The following is a 6,864-nucleotide window of genomic DNA, read 5'->3' on the forward strand; positions in this document are numbered from 1 at the left end:
GCGATGCTGTATTTGTGGTGAGGACTCCTGTGAACAGCTGCTGTGGAGCAATTGGTGAGCAGCAAAACAGTCATTGCCCATTATTGCATCCTGTACATGATCTTTCAACTTAAGGCAGAATTACACCAGGTAAGAGGATTCAGCCCTTGTTTTGGATATCTCTGTGCTTCTCGGGGCCTAACCATGCAATTCCAGTGCTCCTTGACTGCAGTTTTGACCCCTTGAACTAGTAACCACATAGCAAAGCAGATGCCAACCTCAAACACAACTGTTTCATAAATGCATTCCAAAAAATAGGTTTCCACTGGTGATTTTGTGTGCCACATTGAGCCTCTGTGCCAGAGCTCATGAAAGCCTCTGCAATGTTCAAGAACTTTGAAAGAAACAGCTAGGATTTAATATTAGGTGCACCAACTTCCCATGACATGTTCAACCTTTAAAAAAATGAATGATTTCTTTAAAAGGTTGGATGTTTCATGCTAGCATCAGAACAAGCAACTTGGGGTGGGGAAAAAAAATCAAAAAGCACCACAAATAGAGAAATGAGGAAAAAACAACCAGGTGTGTGCTAAAATGGTGTGGAAAAAATTAATTACTGGAAAGCTTGGTATAAATAAGACATTACATGACTCCTTCTGCTAGTGGGGAATCTTTGGAGGTGACAGACAAGTAAGGGTCTTAATGAATAGCCTTTTCCTAAAATTCTTTGCTGTGGGCTCAGCACAAACCTTTCATAAAAGTGGGAGCCTGTGAGTAGTAGGAATTATTTATATTAAATATGCTGCTCAGCAAAACATGGCAAAATTCCTATTCCCAACTGGAAGAAAATCATATTTCATGGCTGTAATACCATTAAGCAGGATACAGCAATTGGCAGTGGGGAATAGGGTTGGGAGGGAAGCCCACCAGCAGGGAGAAGGGGTTTTTGCCTGCTAGGAGATGGGGCCCTGCTAGATGCCTCCCCAAGTTGGGCTCTCATCACTGCTATGCAGCAGAAAGGAGTTAGGGGGAGAGGCAGAGGGGAAGAACCTCCACCTGAGACCAGAGGTGGTCTTTGTCCACTGGAAAAAACCATAGGGGTGAATCCAGCAGCATTTTATAGAGATGTCTTTCAAAGGCAATTTTAATTGCAAAGGCAACATTTTAATGGAGGATGGGATTACTGTTAAAACCACCAGATTAAATTGTATGGTCGTTGCCAAAAGATTAAATCACCACATCAGACCATGGCCTGACATAGGTGACCAGGGGCTGCCAGGAACTGAGCACTGCACGGAAGAGGTGCCTTCATAATGTGTGGAAATAAAGCGTGAGAAGGAGCAAGTTCTGCCCTCTCCTCAGTCGCCTGCACTAACCGGGCTGCAGAGCTGGGGAAGCAGGTAAAGATGTAACCAATGACTCTCAGACAGGTCCAGAAAAATTATGTGAGCAAGACATGCTTGTAGGAAGCATCCGGGAGAGACAAGAAGATGATGCTGTTGGTCTTAGGAAAAGCCCAGAAGCAGCAAGACCCCAGAAGGGAATGTCCCAGCTCTGAGGAGCAGTTTGGGTTTTACATCTTGCTGAATTAGATCTTGCTGCTGCAGGGTTGGGATGTGCACCTATGTTCTAGTGTGTGTGTGTTTATGAACTAACTGGATGGCTGCTCAAGAATAAAATCTGTGTTAATGTGAATGGAATTGTTTTAAAAATGCCAATAGCACAGACATGGTGGACTATTAGATCCCATGGCCTCTCTTTTATCCCTGGATGGAGTGGGTAGATGCATAAACTGGGAAGCACACAGCTCCCTTTGAATTTCAGTGAGGACAGGTTGGTAATTCCTTGGTGTTCAGTTCAGAGGAAGACAAGGAGTTGAGTGGAGATTTATAACCTTGCTGGAAGATCACCAGTCAGTCAATCAAGTGAACAAGACAAGACCTTTTCTCATTTACCTGGGACAACACAGATCTCCATACTCGCCGTGGTGGTGCTCATGCTGCCTTGGTGAGAGAAGGGCTCTCTGAACACCCCTATGCAAGGCCTGCCTCACGCTTGGGAAACAACGGCGCTTATAGAGCAGATCTCCATGAAAGGTGCTGTGCCTTGCCAAGAGATTGCCCCAGGGCTTCAGAACTGCTGTTGATCAGCCTGGTTCCAGGCTGGCAGTGAGGTTATGCAGACAGCACAGCACCGTGAGCATAACCCGTGCCGATCCTTCCCGACATACCCTCTTCCACTGACTGTGGAGCAGAATATATAGTGCAATGGGTACATTGCTGCTGAGGTGTTTTGTTCAAAGCAGGCAAATTGACAGGCTTCCCTCATAAAACAGTAATGCAGCTTATACATGAAAAAAAGATCATAAAAATTCAGTTTTCTCCCAAGTAATATAATTCTGACATTACTTAAAATACTTCAGACTTGTCAGTAAAATTTCAATGTCATTAAAATTAACTGGCATATTTTAAGATTGACTTTCTTGCTTGCTTTCAACTTCCAGTCAGCCTGACATGGGGAGGGCACTCGCTGTTCTTATCTTTTACACACTTGTATTTCTTGGCCTTTAACAGCTTCTTCTGTGGCACACACTGCTCTGTCAGCCAGGGATAACGGGTGTCACTGGTTGCTGCTAATCCATTATGGCAAGCTGTCTAATTATCAGTGGTGTAGTGGTAAATAAAATGCAGGTTCACTTCTGGCCTACTCCTTATCCCTCATCTGAGAAGTGGGCAAATGTTGTATCACCCCAATTACTGCTCCATTTGCCTGCATGTTCCCTTGACTATAGCACTGCTAATTACTTACTTTGTTAAGCGGAAGAAATATTAGGTATTTATTTCATTTGCTGTGATGATAAGAAATACAACTACTATTATTTGTCCCCTAGACTAGAAAATTCCCTTTGCGGCAATCTTTCTAGCCTGTGTGCATAAATAAAACCACATTTTACTCCAGCATACCTTTGGTACCTGAAAAGAGATCATATTTTGATCAGGAAAAAGTTCTTGTCCCTCTTTTCTCTGGTACGGGAAAGGCAAGTTGGAGAGGTTTGCAAAACGGAAGCGGAGGTTACACAGGACCAAACAGTTTTTTACTGAAACTACATTCTGCATGATAACCACATGAAATTACCACTCTTGAGCAAAATTTGTCCTTCTGGAGATACTTGGCTTTTGACGAGGAATCAGAAATTGGGAGCAGTCTTAGTTTGTGTCTGAATGGGACTAGATATGGTTTTTATTTGAGACATTTTCAGTTGTTGATTCTAGACCCCTTGGCTGCTGTTATCTCTTCACTTGGACTCCAGTGTTGTGACATCATCCCTAGTAAAAATGCTAATTAGTAGCTGGCAAAAATATGTGAGTTAGCACTGTATTAAATGGTGAACTAACTGAGAGAATAAGCAAGTGTAACCACTGAAACAAGTGGATCATCCCAGGTAAGGCAGCTGCGTGCTTTCAGAGAGCACCAGGCAGGCAGGGAGGAGTGACATGGTGCCTAACGAAAGCAAACCTAGAAAGATGCCGAGACCTCGTAAGACCCTGACTGGTACTTTCTTGACTCTATTGACCATCTTATCACCTTACTCATCTTAGAATAAACTCTCAATTTGTTGCCCAAAACACTTATATTTCACTAGGATCTCCCTTTTCAGCAAAGCAACCTTAAATAAATCTATTTTGAAAACATGTCCTGAAATAGGTGTCTGAGATGAACCCCACAGTGTGTGATGTAGGGAGACATTGTATGAAGAGTTTGATGTGATGACTCTTGGTCTTTTTAATTTTTGTAGTTCTCTAGAAATTGTTGAGTGGTGGTGAAGACCCCTTTAGAGATTTTATATATCTAGGTGGCCATAGAACATAGAACAGTCTCCCTTTTCTTGATCACCCCCTTTGGGTGTTTTTTTCAGGTATAGATTTCCTCTAGTTTGAAGCCCAGTTAGTTCTGCATGCCAGGATGTCCACAGTAAAGGGAGAATGGCTAAAAAAGAGTGAAAATGAACATAGGAGAATGTGCAGGTTATTTTAAAATATCTGTATATTAATACACAAGCACATATATTCTAGCGTATGTTTTTCAGCTGAACATCCTTCAGTTTTGTTACTTGTGTTATTCAGCACATCTTTGTGCCATTAGCCTTGGTTTAACTTACTTTGCAGTGTGCCTTTGAATTTCAAGGTGTCAACATATGAAACAGAAATTTGGACCAGCAACATCGCTGGGATTTCACTTCTGACAATTAAAAAAACAAAGAATAAAGGGCTACAGCTGGCTGAAATGAATGTCATATGCAGCCTCCCTTCTTAAAATATTCAAAATGCTCATAACTCAAGGACGTTATTTAAATGTTCATTTTAGCCTTCTGCATCACCTTTAAGTAAGGTGCTGGCATAACACTGCTGCCTCATTTAGACTACAGAATAATCAAAAATCTCTTGCATTTCCTGGCAGTGGGAGGAGGGTCTTTGGACATTCAGATTTTGAAGTCTAGAAGAATCTTGCCTTGGGACCATTCATTTCCAAGTGAAAGAAACATACTTTAAATACTGCTACCAAGGAAAACAGGGTTATTTTGAATATATTTGATAGAAGAGCGAAGCTTCAATTTCTTCTCAAAGCCATTTGAGGGTGGAGGGGCATTTACAGCTGGAGTGTTGACTAGTTGCATTTACCTTCAAGGTCTTGCTGTTGAAGTCTCTTTCTTGGTCTCCAGCAGGAAGGAGGAGATTGTGGTGCAGCTCTCTGGTGGTGCACTCTGCTGTGGCAGAGTGGGCCAAGCAGAGGGGACTGAAGCAGAAGAGTACTGCACCAAAAGCAGCCCTGGAACCAGGAAACCAGACAAGACACTTCAGAGTGATCTGGAGAAAGAAAAACAAAACAGCATCGGAAAAGAGAGATCCTAAAAGGATCTCCTCAAAATCATACCCAAAAATTCAAACTAAGGAAAAGAAGTAGAAGGCAGAAGCTCCTTCTTTTACTGCTGTGCGAAATGCCCTGTCTGCAAACATGACTGACATCATTGGAGAAGAATGTAAACTTTGATTTTAAAAAAGTACCACTTGCTGCTGCTCCTCTTTGGCAGTACATCCCATTTCTTTGGAGTATTTTTATCTGATTACATATGTATATGCACATATATAAATATTTTGTTAAAAGAAGAAGGAGGCTTCTCTCTTTCTTCCCTGCACTTGCAACAGAGGCTTCAGACCAATCAAAGTGGGCTTCTCCAGAGAACTTCCACATGTGCTGCTAGAGGAAGAGGAGAGCAAAATGAACATTCTACAATAATAGTAACAACAATAAAAATAACAAATAAGCTGAGTGAGAAATGGAGGACTAATTCAAACTGTGTCCTTTATACCAATAATGAATGACCCAGCACTGGGGAAAGCAGGTTGCTAAATTAAAACTAATGTGGGAGGTGTGTGTACCCCCCACCCTCCCCCACATTACTACACCCCAGCCGTGAGGATCTATGCTGAGGGCTCGGGTGTCTTCCCTCCTTCCTTTCAATCTACCTACCCAGAGGCCTCTCCCTGCTTGACAGCTACCGCAAGCCCAAACTGACAGCTCTTCAAAATCCGCCGAAGAAACCCAGCATTAATTAAGTCATTGCTGGACTGTAATTTCCTTGAGAAGTAAAAAATTCTCACACAAGAAAAGGTTACAGAGACCTTTTCTGTGTCAAAATTACCATGCTGCATGAATATTAATGCTCTTAATGAAGACAACCTTTGCTTCATCAGGAAGGTTCTGGAGCAGGTGCCAAGCCTGAAGTCTCACTCTGTGGATTTTCTACTCTATGAAAGTCAGCACAATGCAATTTTTCCATTAAAATCAACATTTCCCACATGATCATGGGGTTTTTTTTCTTCTTTACAGATAGGCGGAAAGAAGTGGGGGAAAAAAAATCTCTCTGCTTTGAAATCAAACATTTAAAGGTTTCATTCAACACATTAATCAGCGCTGAGAGAGATGAGAGGAGGAGGAGGAGCAGGAGGAGGAGGAGGAGGGGGGCGTAGGGGGGATCTGCCTTATTTATACAGATCTTGCACGCGCTTCCATAGATCACAGCTGTGCCCATGTCGTGAGCTGCCCCCGGGGTGCCGCCAGGCACGTCCTCTCCAGAAAGGCTCGACGGGCTTACAGGGGCATTCCAGGATGGGGGCATTGGGAAGCGGCTGGGGTGGTGGTGTCGTCACTGCCACCCTGCCTGGGACATAAGCCTCTATCATAAGCCTTCGGGCACTCACACCCCAGAGACTGAGGGTGAGCATCATGAGGTTCAGCCATCTGGGAGGTCATGGCCGAAGTGGGTATCACAAAAAAATGGGGGAACATCGAAAGGGAGAATGGGAGGCAAGGGAGGGAGTTAAGATGCTCGGCCACGAGGGCAGAAAGTAGGTACAATAGCATAAAACAGTGGAGGAAAAGGCTGTTTCTTGCCTCTTTCTCAGGACGGAGAGGGTTTACGATGGCACTGTGCTGGAGAAATTGCACTGCCTTTGTGCAATGCCGTTTTGCTGGCATTTAGCCTCAAACAAGAAAGGGAAAGAAATTATAAAGAAAAGTGTGGAGAAAGGCTGAGGACAGAATAGAGGCTGCAGCTTTAGATGGGAAAGAAAAGCAGGTAAAAGCCACCTCTTTCTCACCCTTCAAAAGGAGAAAATTATATGAAAACTGCCCATTAATTATATCTTCTACTTTTACTTATTAGGCATTCATGATCTAATAATGGCTGTGGCTAACTTATAAAAAAAATCTGATTATTTTCTGTTGGGGTATGCAATGCCCTGTATATATTAAAAAGGTAAGCAATGATATATATTTATGGGTACTGATGTAATAGCTATTAGATTTATAATACAGAGAAGAAAC

The sequence above is a fragment of the Pseudopipra pipra genome, chromosome 1 (assembly GCF_036250125.1).
Source record: "Pseudopipra pipra isolate bDixPip1 chromosome 1, bDixPip1.hap1, whole genome shotgun sequence".
NCBI lineage: Eukaryota > Metazoa > Chordata > Aves > Passeriformes > Pipridae > Pseudopipra > Pseudopipra pipra.